General features: G+C 38.0%; 1 pseudogene across 1 annotated transcript; it reads left to right on the top strand.

Annotated features, from left to right (window-relative positions):
- The first annotated feature begins 693 nt into the window (after positions 1-693).
- On the top strand, positions 694-13,196 carry LOC306868014 (splicing factor U2AF 65 kDa subunit-like; annotated as a pseudogene). The gene is made up of 8 exons: positions 694-698; positions 4,464-4,596; positions 4,672-4,783; positions 5,268-5,423; positions 10,220-10,342; positions 11,252-11,338; positions 11,505-11,765; positions 13,065-13,196. The product of its transcript is annotated as a splicing factor U2AF 65 kDa subunit-like (transcript).
- Positions 13,197-16,462: the final 3,266 nt, after the last annotated feature.

Raw genomic sequence — 16,462 nt, 5'->3', positions numbered from 1 at the left:
TTTTTTTTGTTGTTGTTTTTTTCACTAACAAATATTTAATATAACAAAATGTTTCTTATGTTTTTGTATAAAAAATATTTTGCTTGTGCATGGAATGTCCAGTATCACTTAACATCAACAAAAAGGAAAGATTGCATAATTTAGAGGAAAAGTTCCAATTTTAGGAGTTCGAGAAACAGCTGAACGAGAATCGACAAGGTAAAGACATCCGCTGCGTGTGCAGTCAATCAAGCAGCTGTCTTTCATGCCCCTCATGCACATCATCAACAACGACTTTGATGAAAGATGAATATCTATGAATGGCGAACTGTCACCAGGCTTCTGTGTTAATAGCCACTTTATTTTTATTCTTCATATATAACATTTAAACTGTTTGCAGTGTTGTCATCTCACATGCATTTAATCATAAGAACACACATATTTAAGATTAAAGAATGCATTTCTTTGCCTTTATTATATTCACCTTTATTCTATACAGCACTTATTTACAATATTGTACACACATTTAAAGCCTTTACAGTGGCCTGAAAAAGTCATATTAAAATATGAATAAGAATTGAATTGAATAACTAGGTATCAACATATCAAATCAAGTGTCATCCGAATCAAATGCTATTGGATATTTTTTTTCCTTGTTGATTTTTGCTCAATGATTATTAATCAACTGATGTTTTGGTGATTTTTAGTGGATGTATGAGGTCAGTTCTCAGATTCACAAAGGTGTCCAAGCAGAAAAACCACAGCTGTACATAATCACATTTACTATTAATATCATCACAATCGCACAGTTGTCACAATTATTTGTGTACATTTTGAAAAATGTATGCTTCATTGAAAATCAAACCCCATTTTGCCTAAAATATGCATATGCTGCTATTTAAAATGATTTACAGTTGCATTGTTATCAGCATTATAAATAATAAAACTTATAAACCTTTTGATCTCTGTGCACTTCTGATCTCTCTCACACACACACACACACACACAGAAACACATGCAGAAAAAATAAAACAGCACAGAGGGCAGATGCAACATGTTTGGGGAAAGAAACTGAGACATTAACAGTTGCCTTAAACTTAAAACAACTCAAAGTAGATTTTCTTTGTGTGTGTACGTTTCAAGGATTGTTTAAAAGAAGTCACTTGTTCACATTTCTTGAAAATATTTAATAATCTCAGTCTACCTGTTTCAGTTTGTTTTCATATTACATTACATAACAATTAAGAGGAAAATCAATGTAATATATTTTTGTTCAATAATATTTATTGTTTATTTTAGTGCTGTCAAATGATTAATCACGATTAATCGCATCCAAAATAAATGTTTTTGTTTACATAATATATGTGTGTGTACTGTGTATATTTATTATCTATATTTAAATACACATGCATGTATATATTTCAGAAAAATGTTACATTTCTATATTTAAAAAATATATATATATATACAATATACACACATATATTATGTAAACAAAAACTTTTATTTTGGATGCGATTAATCGCGATTAATTGTTTGACAGCACTAAATACATTTTATTATTATAAGCCTAGTAAAGATCAGTACTTTTTCTTAGGTAACCTGAAAACGAGCTTAATTTATTAACTTCTGTTTTTTAATAATTATTTGAATGCTACTTTAGATCACAAACAAAAGTATTTGTAAGGGTTAAATCAAATAGAAATAAAGTTACAACTACGATAATAAGAGTAAGTAACACTCAAAAAATAAATAAATTAAAATAAAATTTAGGCCTTTGTTTTTGACAAAACTATGTTATGCATATTTATCAGTCAGACATACATGAAACATTAAAAAGCACTCAAATAAACCCCATGGCATACTGTATGTTATTACTAACTATTGTCATCTACTTGATTTTTAATTTAAATAATCATATTTTCAAAATGCATTTATTTGACTTGCTTAGTGTTACGGTGCTGTGCGGAACAAAGAGCGCACGACGAGCATAGACAATATACTTTCCTTTAATCAGGAATCCAGGAGCAGAATACATTCACGGGAGTGCACACACAGCCATAATAGAAACAATAACCGACGATGAGACTAACAAAGACAGGAACTTATAAAGGGGCAGATAATTGGGAAGGACAGGTGTACACAATGACTAATTAAACTGAACTAGGACACAGGGGAAAACAGAAAACCCGACATGGAACAGTCACAAAAAACCCAACATGTAACATATCGCCCCCTCCCGGCAAGGCGTGGCCTCACGCCGTAACGTAACAACTGAGGAGGGCGGGTGGGGGATCTGGAGGAGGGTGTGGAACCGGAGGGTGGCAGGGAATAAACATAAGAGAGTCCAAACAATAAGTCCATGGGGGAGTGGAGGGTGGGAGGAGCCAAGGGGGAGCCAGGAACAGGAGGAGCCAGATGACGACCCAGGCCACAGTCCAGATGGTGGCCCACGGGGGAGCCGACGGAGGGAGGAGCCATGGTGGAGGAGGGACCGCCGACTCCATGGGGCCGACCAACGGCGGCGGAGCAGGTGGTGGTGGAGCCCGAGGTGGAGACAGAGAGCCGAAGAGCCAGGGTGACGCCGAAGACCCGGAGGTCCAAGGCGGAGCAGATGTCTTCGGCGACCTCGGCGCAGGCAGAGATCCGGATGGCCGCGGCGGAGCCGGAGCGACAGAGGACATAGGTGGAGCAGGAGGGAAGGAGGAGCCCAACGGAGCCGGAGGGACGAAGGGACGGGGCACAACCCAAGGAGAGTAGTCCTGAGGTGCAGGTAGGGGGACGACTGACCAATGTGGAGCCGGAAGGACGAGGGAGCCCGGTGGAGCTGGTGGGTAGACGGGATCCGGTGGAGCCGAGGGAGCTTGAAGGCATGGTGGAGCCGCAGGGTCGCCGGACTGAGGCGGAGTCTGGGTCTCGGAGGCTGAGGGCGGAGACGAGGGATCCTCCAGACTCAACGCCAACAGAGCTGGAGGTCAGCAGACCCGCGGCGAGCCCACGCCACAGATGGTGTGCTGAGGGTGAGCAGAGGGGCTGACGAACTCCAGTGATGAGGGTGTTGGAGTAGGAACCAGATCAATGAGAGGCGGTGGGAGAGGGAGGTCGGGTGGGATAATTCCCCAGAAATCCAATACAGGAGCTGGCTTCAGGATGATTGTGTCAGTGTGAAAGTTAATGAGGTTTCCCAGGTCCAGTTCATGCTCACCCTCAGCGGTGGCGCCGTGGGCGGGGCGTTCCATCGCCCCCGCGATCTCCACAGCTTTCTCCACCGTCGGATGCACTGCCGGCTCTTGCACCTGGTCAGACGTTTGGGGCTCGGGCTCCGGGACGATCGGCAGCTCTGTCGCTCCTGATGGCGATGGCTCAACGACCGCGGCAGGCTTTGGCTCTCCGTCTGCGGTGGGCTCGGGCAGCTCCGCGCTGCGGGGTGGTAGTGGACTGGGCGCTGGGTCCCGAGTGGGGCTGGTGTCATTCTCTGCGAGGTCCACGGTGAGATGCGATTTGCAAGACACCAGCACCCACTCGATAAAGGCGGCGAGGCTCTCTCGAGGACCGTCCCCAGACAACTGCCTACGTGTGGTGATATTAAGTCCAGCCTTGTAGAAGGTGCAGAGGCAGTAGTCCGGGAAGTGTCTCTTGTTGGCCAGACACAAAAAATCCTCGGTGTGGTCCTCGAGAGAGCGATCCCCCTGTTCCAACAGGAGGACGAGGACACCGGGATCCATAATAAAAAATAAAAAACTTGGCAAAAACCGGGAAAATAAAACGGGGGAAAAACGCCGCAAACTTGCTGTTTTGGTCGGTTATTATGTTACGGTGCTGTGCGGAACAAAGAGCGCACGACGAGCATAGACAATATACTTTCCTTTAATCAGGAATCCAGGAGCAGAATACATTCACGGGAGTGCACACACATCCATAATAGAAACAATAACCGACGATGAGACTAACAAAGACAGGAACTTATAAAGGGGCAGATAATTGGGAAGGACAGGTGTACACAATGACTAATTAAACTGAACTAGGACACAGGGGAAAACAGAAAACCCGACATGGAACAGTCACAAAAAACCCAACATGTAACACTTAGAGCTCTAAAAACCATTACATTTATTCCTTTGAAAGTATGAATATGGTTAAATATGGCTAGCTGTGGAAGAAGCAATATTCAGGTAGTTAATAAGATAAAAGATTTTATTTATTGATAATGAATTAACCTGCTTATTGTGTGCTTAAACCACATTCAGTTTATTTTTACCTATCAAAGAACTCTTTCTTGTTTCATTTATGTATAACTGACAAATGTGCATCACATTAAGTTTAATGGTTTATTCTTAGTCGTTTAATCAAAGTGGGTGTAAATTTTAATGCAATTGAAATGCATCTTAAATTTATGCCTAAATATTTAATGAGTGTAAACAATAAAATAATTGTCATTTTTGGTGAACTATTGTTTTATTAGTTGTGTTTGTGCTGTTCCCCAGCATTGCTCTACTGGCTACATCCACTAATACTGGTTTGGCAGTCGCTCCCACACAAGTGGCCATTGTTGGCAGTCAGATGACCAGGCAAGCGCGGCGTCTGTATGTTGGCAACATCCCCTTCGGTGTCACTGAGGTAAGCGTCCCAAAATAGTGCATCTCAAAACATGTTGTTCTCTTGGAATGAGCTGCCTTTTTCTTTGTGTTTTAGGAGTCTATGGCTGAATTCTTCAATACTCAGATGAGACTTGCAGGACTGTCTCCAGCTCCCAGCAATCCTGTGCTCGCAGTGCAGATCAACCAAGAACTTCGCTTTCTTAGAGGTGAGACCGATTTCCCTCACTTACTGCAACCTCAAACTCATCTGACCTGTTTCAATGCATAACAGCCTGCGACTCGTCAAACGATAGAGAATATAGGAATATATTACTATAAAATGAGAATATTATAGGTGAAGTGTTAATGTTAGTAAAGTTGCATGCATTTCCAGTGTAAATTGGTCCATAGGAATCCATAGTGTTAATTAAAAGTCTTGTTTGCAACCCCTTTTGCTTATCTTTAGTTCTACTGGCATAAAAGTATATTTTCATATTGTTGTTCGAGACATTTTCATATTGTGCATTTTGAAAACACAATAACATCGGAAGCAGAAGACGACTAAAGCTTTACCAAACCCTCTGAAATGAGGTTGAAAGCAGCCACTGAGAGATGTGTTGGTGATGCACAGGAAACCATTTCCATGTAATGAGACTGGGATACTTAGGGCTACTCTTGAGTGAAGCTGACTGTCTTGTCTATCTTCCCTAGTTTCGATCAGTGGATGAAACCACTCAGGCCATGGCATTTGACGGCATTATCTTTCAAGGACAGTCGCTGAAGATCAGACGTCCGCATGACTACCGCCTGCAGCCTGCTTTTCATGTTCCAGGTCAAGGCTCTTGTCACTTTCTGTTTTTGTTATACGTGTCTGTTTTAGATCTCTTGAGTATTAAACTCTATAGAACTTTCAACAGCGCTCTGACTTTTTAAAAGTCTGCAGTTTATGCACCACTAGCAACATCAAACAGAATTTCAATGCATTGTTTTCCTGGATTGAACAAAACAATGATGTGTCAGTTTGGGGCGGGATCACCTGTCTGTCTGACTCGCCCCAAACTGACGCCATTGGTTGAGTCAGGCAAAATCATTCTCTGCCAGCAGGAGGCGCTTTTGTAGCAGCATAAATAGAGGTTTCCCTGGTAAAGGACAGACTTTAGCTTTTTACCAAATTAACTGGCAAATTGTGTTTGTCAGTACGCGACCAAAATTGTGTGTGGAATTAGTACATATTATTTTATTGACATACAGACAGCCTGTAGCTGAAATCCCTCTAGCGTAACTCATCATAAGCTATGACACTCAGATATATTTTAACCTAATAGTTTTTATCATTTTTAAATTTTTACCTTTTAAGACCACATTGAAATAGTGAAATAGATCACACTGTAAGCACATGTGCCTAATTTAAATGTTATGCTGAAATCCATTCCAAATTGTTGACTATAATAAAAGTATACCCATAGGCCAGGTTATTCTACAATTATAATAATTTTGGCCTGTCCTTCATTCACTTTGGCCCAGTGTTTTTTATTGTTAAATAACGATAAAAATCTAACTATTTAATTGAAATTAAGCTGAAATAATATAAAATATAAATATTACATGGAAAATACCTGAATGAAAATTAGAAATTTGGCTTTGTATAAGTGAAATTATAGTTAAAGTACTAAAATGACTAAAACTGCAATTCATAAAAAATATCTGTATAAAAAACAAGACAAAAATGGCAAAAGCACTTAATAAAATTACTAAAAACTTAAACTAAAATTAAAATGAAACCTGAAAATAAAAAAAGAGAAGCTAATTCAAAATATTAATAAATGCTATAGTAGTATATAAATAAACCTAAAATAATTAACATTGCTTTAGCCATTTGGTGACATTGTGGTTGGCCCTGATACGCTGTACTTTATTAAACTGATATGGAGGTTTCATGTCAATATGTTTCAGAAAAGCTGCATAACTTCCTGTGTGTCAAATTCATTGATGTGTTTGATTATTTGACCCAAACTTCTAAACCCCTTAATCTTAAAATGGTGTGCCAAACGTTTTATCATGCATTCTAATGTCTGTTAGTGCACAATAAAAATGTGAAGATATGCATATAATAATTTTTTTTTGCTCCACACTGTCATACAAAAAAAACATGTGTCAGATGAGAGTGATTTGTTTGGAAGCCCGTTTCCGCCAATGGATAAAATAATTTAAAAAGTAATTGCGACTTTATCTCACAATTCTGACTTTTTTCTATGAATTGCATGATATAAACTCACAATTCTGAGAAATAAAGTCAGAATTGTGTGATATTAACTCGCAATTCTGACTTTTTTCTCACTATTCTGACTTTTTTTCTCATAATTGTGAGATATAAACACGCAATAGTGAGTTATAAAGTCAGAATTTTGAGATATAAACTCGCAATTCTGAGAACATATCAGTCTATTCCGCCCCCATTAAACCTGGACTTACTGACTTTATATCAATTCTGAGAAAAAAAAGTCAGAATTGTGAGTTTATATCTCGCAATTCTGACTTTATACCTCGCAATTGCGAGTTTATATCTCACAATTCTGTGAAAAAAATAACCTTATTCGCAATAACATTTTTTTATTTTTTTATTTTATTTTTTTTCAGTGGCGGAAATGGGCTTCCATAGATTTGGGCCACATTCAGTTGCAGTGTGAACAAAGCTGATTAGACTATTGATAGGATCCGTAATTACAGCAACAGTTAAAGATAGAAAAAAAATAAGTTACAGATGTAAGCTGTAAGTAAAGATAGAAGTTAAACACCATAATTCAGAAGTCTGCTGCAAAAGTTTCTTGTTTCTGTTGCAGACACTACCGAGGGGGTCCTGTCAGCAGGGACCCTCCCCTCTCTGTCCGCTCTCTTCCTTCACTCTTTCGGAGTGCGAGCATCACTAAAGGGGCTCTGGGTAACCGGGATGGGCTTGTGAAATGTGAATGTTTGGAAAGGTTGACGCAAATTCAGTTCTACAGTATGAATATAACAAACGGGGAAGTGAGTTAGAAGTCCCATCAAAGTGATGTAGGACCACCTCATGTCTACTGTAGGGCTCATATTGACTGGTCTGAATGATTTGAAATTTGAAAAAAAATTACTTCCTGAAACTTTATTTGTAAATTATTTTGAAAAAACTATGCCTTTACCATTGCATGCAAAGAAAGGACCTTTCTTTATGCACCTTTCTTACATTTAGTATGTGGTTGTTTTAAGGGGTGCTCACACTTTTCACACTTTTGGTGCCTTTAAAAAAAAAAAAAAAATTCAACGTAATTAAATAATAAAGGCAAAATGTAAAAATATACAATCTACTCCACTACTGTAACGCTAGCCATGTTTCGATTACCCTTTAAAATGTGCAAATTGAAATTGCGAATTGAAAATACACCTAATGGAAACTCAATTTTACGAAAACACCCATATATCGCAAGTCACAATATCGCATGACTTATCGTGCGAGAAAAAAAAGTACTGTTTAGTCGCATAACATTGCTTAATGGAAACGCTGTCAATTCGCAATAGGTTTTTAATCTACATTTATAAAATATAAGTTTTGTGCAAATTTGCAGTGGAAACCCGGCTACTGAAAACCTCCATCTTTAAAGTTTTTTTTTTTTTTTCTTTTTAACGAAGAGCTTTCGCTGTGACACATTCTTTTGGTCACACACCCTAGGGCCAGTTTTACTAACAGCTTACATCAGCGCAAATCGACCTTTGGCTGTCACATTACTGTCACATTTTACTAAAGGCACGAAGTGACGAATTAGCCCTGAAAAGGCATGGACAGTTATTTGTGTGCCTGACCTTATTGAATATACATTTGTAGAAGTTTCCCTTTCAAAAGCAAAAGTTATGGGAGGAGAGTATTCAAATGAATCACGCAACGTGTTTTACTAATGTTTGTGCTCGTCAAATTAATGGCATTTGCGCCATTATTTAACACCCCAAAAAAGCATAAATGTTTTACTATCTTAAACTATTTTGAGATTGAAATGGCTGCAATTGTTGTTGCTAGGAGGAGGCACCGCAGAGAACAGAGAGCATGCGGTAGAAGGAAGAGGATTTTTTTCCACATGTATTAATTTATTTTGAATGCCAGAAGAACACATTATCCGAACATATCGTTTGCAGAGCCATGTTATTTTTTATTTGCTTCAGGAAATAAAAAAACGACTTGGAACCCTCAACTACGAGTCATGCAATACCATCGCTGTCAAAACTTCTAGCAAACCTTAATTTTTTGGCCTCCGGTACTTTTCAATGTACTGTGGCTTCTTTATTCTTTATTTGGGACTATGCTAATTTGCGCTGTGCTTGGTATATTGCGTTGGTCAATATGCAAATGAGATGTTGCACCTGTGTTCCTTAATTTGAGCATTGTTAGTAAATCACGCGCAGAAATTTACCCTCCCATTGGCGCTGTTTTGGGATTGCACTTTCACGCTAATTTGCACAGTTTAGTAAAACTGGCCCTTAATGTGATACAGGTTTTTGAAGTTTTACAAAGTAGCAAATTTGTAAGACCTTTGTTCATCTTCAGAACACAGATTAAGATATTTTTGATGAAATCCGAGAGCTTTCTGACCCTCCATAGACAGCAAGGGTCCTACCACTGTCAAGGCACAGAAACGTAGGAAGTACTGGTACTCACGATAATAGTGGAAGACTGTACCAAAAGAGAAGAAATCACTGAATAAAGTCATTATTTTACTTTTCTTTGCACACAAATATATTCTTGTAGCTTCGTAAAATGATGGTTGAACCATGCATTTTGCATGGACCATTTTAATGATGTCTGTAGTACTACCTTTCTGGGCCTTGACCATGGTGGTACCCTTGCTGTCTGTGCAGGGTGCTTGTCCCTTTAAGCATCTCGAATGATTAAACTATCCAAGTAATTTATTATAAGTATAAAATATAATGGATTTTAAAGGGATAGTTCACCCAAAAATGAAAATTCTGTCATAATTTACTCACCCTCAAATTGTTTCTTTGTTCTGCTAAACACAAAAGAAGATATTCTGAAGAATATTGATAGCCATTGACTTCCATATAGTATGGGGAAAAATGCTATGGAAGTCAGTGGCTTCCGTCATCTGTCTGATTACAAACATTCTTCAAGATATCTTCTGTTGTGTTCAGCAGAAGAAAGAAACTCATATAGGTTCATGACAACTTGAGGGTGAGTAAATGAGTGAATTTTCGTTTTTGGGTGAACTTTGGCAATGTAGGGAGCCTGATTCCCTCATTATTTATGCCTCATGAGAGCAGGCATTCGCTGCTGCTGAGCTCTTTTGCTGTGATTTTAGTTTCCACAGCAACAGAGACGTGTCTGATTATTGTTCAAAAACGATAAAAACTCAACTGTTTAACTCTTGGGGAGTTGGAAAATGAGCCTATTTTCAAAAGAAGTGGAGTGTTCCTTGAAACAGTTTTTAAAGTTGAAAGCCACAATTCAGTGTAATTATACAGTTATATCTGTATGTCTGTCTGGAGACAGTGAATGTGAAGCAGCTGTTGTGCTCTATTGGCCCTGTCATCTAGTACAGCCCCATCCTGGGTTTAATGGACATGTAGAGTTTGAGCTGCAGCTGCTGTTGTGTTAACATACCTGTGCGTCCTCCACTGTTGTGCAGGTTAAAGAGCTCCTGACGTCATTTGGTCCTCTCAAAGCCTTCAACCTCGTGAAAGACAGTACCACATCACTGTCCAAAGGCTATGCTTTCTGTGAATATGTGGATATCAGCGTCACTGACCAGGTCATCATCTTAGAGTACATTTATCATTATTAGTTGATGTACTTATATTGAAAAGTGAAGTAAAATCTCTTTTATTTATTTGCAGTTTAAGACCGTTTAGGAATGTTTTTTTTGCAGTATTATTCTCATAACAATTAAACTGTTTACTTTACTAATTCTCATTATTTAAAGCAAAAAACAGTATTTTATTTAAATTCAGTTTTATTTTTTTATGATAGCATTTCTTTTACTGCCTTTATGCTGATTTGAATAAAATATAGTATTTTTACTGTAATACATTAAATAGTGTTAAAAGAAAAATATTAAGAATAATATGTTACAAAAACTACATGTAAAACTACAAAACATCCAAATGCATCACAGTATTTACTTCCTTTAGTTTGCTGATTTGAATAAAATTATTATAGTATTTTTTACTGTAATGCATTAAATAGTGTTAAAAGAAAAAACATTAAGAATTATATGTTACAGAAAACTCCTACAAGTAAAACATCCATATGCATCACAGTTTTTATACTGCCTTTAATTTAGACTGACTTGAATAAATTTTTCTACTGTAATACATTAAATAGTGTAAAAAGAGAAACATTAAAAATATGTTGCAACAAACTACAAGTAAAACATTCATATGCATCACAGTATTTCCGGCTTTTAATTTATGCTGATTTGAATTAAATAATTACAGTACTTTTTTAATACATTAAATATTGTAAAAATAAAAACATTAAGAATAATATAAATTACAAAAATAAGTTACTCCTACAAGTAAAATATCCATATGCATCACATTACCAATAATTTTGAAAGGAAATATGCATAACGTTCATGAAAATAATACCACAATGGGGGAAATGTGGCTTGTAAATATTTTTGTGAGATTGACCCGGGTAGTTGTACTCTTTTGCTCAGGCGGTAGCTGGATTACATGGCATGCAGCTCGGCGATAAAAAGCTCATCGTCCAGCGAGCAAGTGTGGGAGCCAAGAATGTCAATCCTGTAAGTGCTAGTCCTCAGCACTTCAGCACAACAGTTCTTGTCACTGACAACCAAGCAGTTATGGCAAAAATCAAGACATTCATGAAGAATGCATTGCCGGTTACTATATTATATGGCCAGCATTGTCCTATTAATTGTGTCAGAGGTCCAGTCTTAAATCATGCAGACCGCTGTTGTAGAGACGCCCGTCACGCTCCAGGTCCCAGGACTGCAGAGGGTGCAGAACTCAGGCCTGCCGACGGAGGTGCTGTGTCTGCTGAACATGGTCATGCCGGAGCAGCTTCTGGATGACGAGGACTACGAGGAGATCCTGGAGGACATCCGTGAAGAGTGCTGCAAGTACAGCACTGTGCGCTCTATCGAGATCCCCAGGCCTGTGGATGGTGTCGAGGTGCCAGGCTCTGGAGAGAGGAGCGCCACATTAGACTTCTAGAGCAGGAAATAAACTGAAAACAAATGCCTTTAGGGATGAAATATTAGAGAATGGGATATTTTGTAGAATTTTTAGCAAGCTCTTTTCCAATGATTGCTTTTGTGACCACATTTGTCAAGCTCCAAAAGTGACAGCAGTGACAGTTTTTCTTTTCAGCCATTTGGGAGCCAACTTTCATTATATGGAGAAGACCAGTCCAGATATTCTTCACTTTTTGTGTTTTACAAATGACATATAGTTTTGGAGCAGCATGAACATATAAAAGTAAATGGTGACAAATTTGCATTTTTGAACGGATTAGGATGTTTATTTCTTTTATTTCAATTATATAGCCTCATCTTGAATCACTAGCTGTGTTTCCATGACCATGTTTTTATGCACATTTTGAAATATCACATCAGAAACGAGTGTTGGAAATGCCAAATTTCGGGGGAAAGAAATCCATTCATTTGCAAAAACGTTTTTACGTTCGCTTGAGGTGGTTTTTGACTTGGGCGAAAAAGGGTTGATGTGAATCATGGGAGATAGAAATGCATTTTGCGAATAAATTCCTCAATGAGCATCAAAAAAGTCACGTGACTTTGCGTTATGGGACGGCATAACCTGACTAACCAGCCGACCGATCTCATTGCACAGCATCCGAATTGTTACGGTCATTCTGAAATTACTGAGCAAAGCCTGTCCTCAAAGTATTTCTGTATAATTGCCTCCCAGAACTTTCTTGCATGACGCAAGTAATGTATTATATATGAAAATTATTATATTCAGTGGCGGCTTATACTTTTCTTAGTGATATTTAGTGCCAGATTGTCGGGAAGTGACAATTTTGTTCTCTTTGACTTGTTTAATGGAAACCGCGCTTATTCGTAAACGTTTTAGGCGATATTCCATTTTTGTGCATTACGTTAAATTCGCAAATTTGGATGGAAACCCGGTTATTGTAACTTATTAAATGAATGATAATTCAAATAAAATAGAAACAAAAATTAAGCTCGTTGCCGAGGCAACAGTTCTCATTTTCATTTAGTTTAACTTGATGTATTAAAATAACTAAAACTGGAAGTGAGAAAAACTAAACCTATATAGACATATTTTAAATAATTGAATGAATAAATAAAACGTCAAAATTACCAATTACTTTAACTTTAAATAAAAATTTTAAATATACTAATTATTAATTAAAACTATAGTAGTTTCTCAGTGATATTAAAATAAGACTGTCTAGATAATGGCTTGTTTTAAACAGAACTCTAAGGCTAGGATAATAATGGCAGTATTATTTTTCTGTTGCAGATATTCGTAGAGTACGTGTCTTCAGCAGAATGCCAGAAGCCCATGCAGGCACTAACAGGACGCAAGTTTGCTAACCACATGGTGGTCACGAAATACTAAGATCCAGACATGTATCACAGACATGAGTTCTGAGGACAGACTCTGATCATCTGGAGAGAGACAGAGAGCTGTTTGTGCCGTCGGACTGTGAAGTTTTAATGAGCTGTATGTAGTTTTACTCTTACTATCTTCTACTTTCACTTCTCAGTTTCTTTTCTGTATTGAAATACAAAAAAAAAATAGATCTGAGTAGCCAAGATATTTTTAGACATCTAATACAATGAAACAGTGTCAAGCAATCTCTTCCGGTGAAGGGACGTTCATACGTACAGTGATTTACACTAACGAAGTGACCAGAAATCAGTACTTCAATGTAAATTGGCAATTTCAATGCCATGTGATGTGTGCGAAGAAAGGTTTAGTTTTATGCAAAAAACTCCACTTTTAGGAATGAAGACATTAGACTTTCAGTAATATTTGAATCATTTAACCACACATGCACATGGTTCTCTGATGTTTGTTAATGGTCACATGACATGCAGGTAAACTAATTTTCTATTGTGTTTAGTTTTGATTGTTTTTATTTTTAAATCATTTTATTAGTTTAATTTGACATTATATTCAGGTAATTTAATTATTTGCTCCCGAAGTTCATTCAAAAACCCCAAATTGGGAAACCATGGCATACTGTAATGTTTAATACACTTCATGATGTTGATAAAGAATTTCATGATTTTCTTAGGAGTTAGGAAAAAGTAATCAAAAAGTAGTCATACATACAGTGGGTACAGAAAGTATTCAGACCCCCTTAAATTTTTCACTCTTTGTTATATTGCACCCATTTGCTAAAATCAGAAGTTCATTTTTTTCCTCATTAATGTACACACAGCACCCCATATTGACAGAAAAACACAGAATTGTTGACATTTTTGCAGATTTATTAAAAAAGAAAAACTGAAATATCACATTCAGACCCTTTGCTCAGTATTTAGTAGAAGCACCCTTTTGATCTAATACAGCCATGAGTCTTTTTGGGAAAGAGGCAACAAGTTTTTCACACCTGGATTTGGGGATCCTCTGCCATTCCTCCTTGCAGATCCTCTCCAGTTCTGTCAGGTTGGATGGTAAACGTTGGTGGACAGCCATTTTTAGGTCTCTCCAGAGATGCTCAATTGGGTTTAAGTCAGGGCTCTGGCTGGGCCATTCAAGAACAGTCACGGAGTTGTTGTGAAGCCACTCCTTCGTTATTTTAGCTGTGTGCTTGGGGTCATTGTCTTGTTGGAAGGTAAACCTTCGGCCCAGTCTGAGGTCCTGAGCACTCTGGAGAAGGTTTTCGTCCAGGATATCCCTGTACTTGGCCGCATTCATCTTTCCCTCTATTGCAACCAGTCGTCCTGTCCCTGCAGCTGAAAAACACCCCCACAGCATGATGCTGCCACCACCATGCTTCACTGTTGGGACTGTATTGGACAGCAGTGCCTGGTTTTCTCCACACATACCGCTTAGAATTAAGGCCAAAAAGTTCTATCTTGGTCTCATCAGACCAGAGAATCTTATTTCTCACCATCTTGTGGTCCTTCAGGTGTTTTTTTTGTGTCTTGCACTGAGGAGAGGCTTCCGTTGGGCCACTCTGCCATAAAGCCCCGACTGGTGGAGGGCTGCAGTGATGGTTGACTTTCTACAACTTTCTCCCATCTCCCGACTGCATCTCTGGAGGTCAGCCACAGTGATCTTTGGGTTCTTCTTTACCTCTCTCACCAAGGCTCTTCTCCCCCGATAGCTCAGTTTGGCCGGACGGCCAGCTCTAAGAAGGGTTCTGGTCGTCCCAAACGTCATCCATTTAAGGATTGTGGCGGCCACTGTGCTCTTAGGAACCTTAAGTACAGCAGAATTTTTTTTGTAACCTTGGCCAGATCTGTGCCTTGCCACAATTCTGTCTCTGAGCTCTTCAGGCAGTTCCTTTGACCTCATGATTCTCATTTGCTCTGACATGCACTGTGAGCTGTAAGGTCTTATATAGACAGGTGTGTAGCATTCCTAATCAAGTCCAGTCAGTATAATCAAACACAGCTGGACTCAAATGAAGGTGTAGAACCATCTCAAGGATGATCAGAAGAAATGGACAGCACCTGAGTTAAATATATGAGTGTCACAGCAAAGGGTCTGAATACTTAGGACCATTTGATATTTCAGTTTTTCTTTTTTAATAAATCTTCAAAAATGTCAACAATTCTGTGTTTTTCTGTCAATATGGGGTGCTTTGTGTACATTAATGAGGAAAAAAATGAACTTAAATGATTTTAGCAAATGGCTGCAATATAACAAAGAGTGAAAAATGTAAGGGGGTCTGAATAATTTCTGTACCCACTGTATATTATCTAACACGTGTAATCCAATAGATCACATTATAAGCTACAATTTACGTTATGTAATTTGTATATAATATACATTATATACCCCTCTAAAAATTATTAATTGTCCATTTATACTGACATCTTATATTTAACTGGAAGTTTCCATCACCACATTTTATTCATGATCACATTTTCAAAAACCACTTGTGCTTCCCAACAGTAACATTGGGGCATTGAGTAGGAACCCCCAGTGTAACCACAAATACTGCCACTCGATGACCTCCAGTGATGAAAACGCTGTATGTGTGAGCCTGAACACGTTTTTGTCCAAGGCAGCTGCAACAATCAGCGGCATTATATGACAAAACATTTTTTTGGCCCCGCCCATAGTGAAATCTCATTGGTGCAAAATCCTGCATCTCATAGCTACATTTGAACCATCAATTTTGTTCTAACTGGCTGTGATTTTGGAGCTTTCTGAGGACAGAAATATTACTTGATATCTTAAACTTATGTTGTGCCTAGTTAGAACAAAGAATATCAAAATAGATGTAGAATAAGACAACACTCAAAAAAAAAATTATTCACAGAGACTTGTTCAACTCTGACATGTGCTTTTGAAAATAGACAGTGGCTGAGTTTTATTATAACAAAGCTTCTGCTTCATACCAGTGAGAGCTTATTAATGTTTTAATGAGGATCGGTCTCACAAAATATGTCTTATTTCATCACTATGGAAAAGTCTTTTTTTTCTTTAATTAGTCAAATAACTATATTAAAGTACTTTTTTATAAACAGACTGTTGTTTTTCTTTCCGCATTATCCTGCTGAGAATATTATTTATTTCTAAAGGTGATAAGAATTGAGGGTTAAATGTGTTGTTATCATTAATGCCAATGTATTTTATTTTGGGGCTGAAAAATGATCCATATTTCATGAAATTCACCCATAAATTCTCAGTGGTTTTGAAATACTGCTAATAGATACAGTATATTAATGCTGTAC

The sequence above is a fragment of the Barbus barbus genome (genome assembly GCF_936440315.1).
Source record: "Barbus barbus genome assembly, chromosome: 4".
In the NCBI taxonomy this organism is placed as follows: Eukaryota; Metazoa; Chordata; class Actinopteri; order Cypriniformes; family Cyprinidae; genus Barbus; species Barbus barbus.
This window is presented reverse-complemented; position numbering and strand designations above follow the sequence as displayed.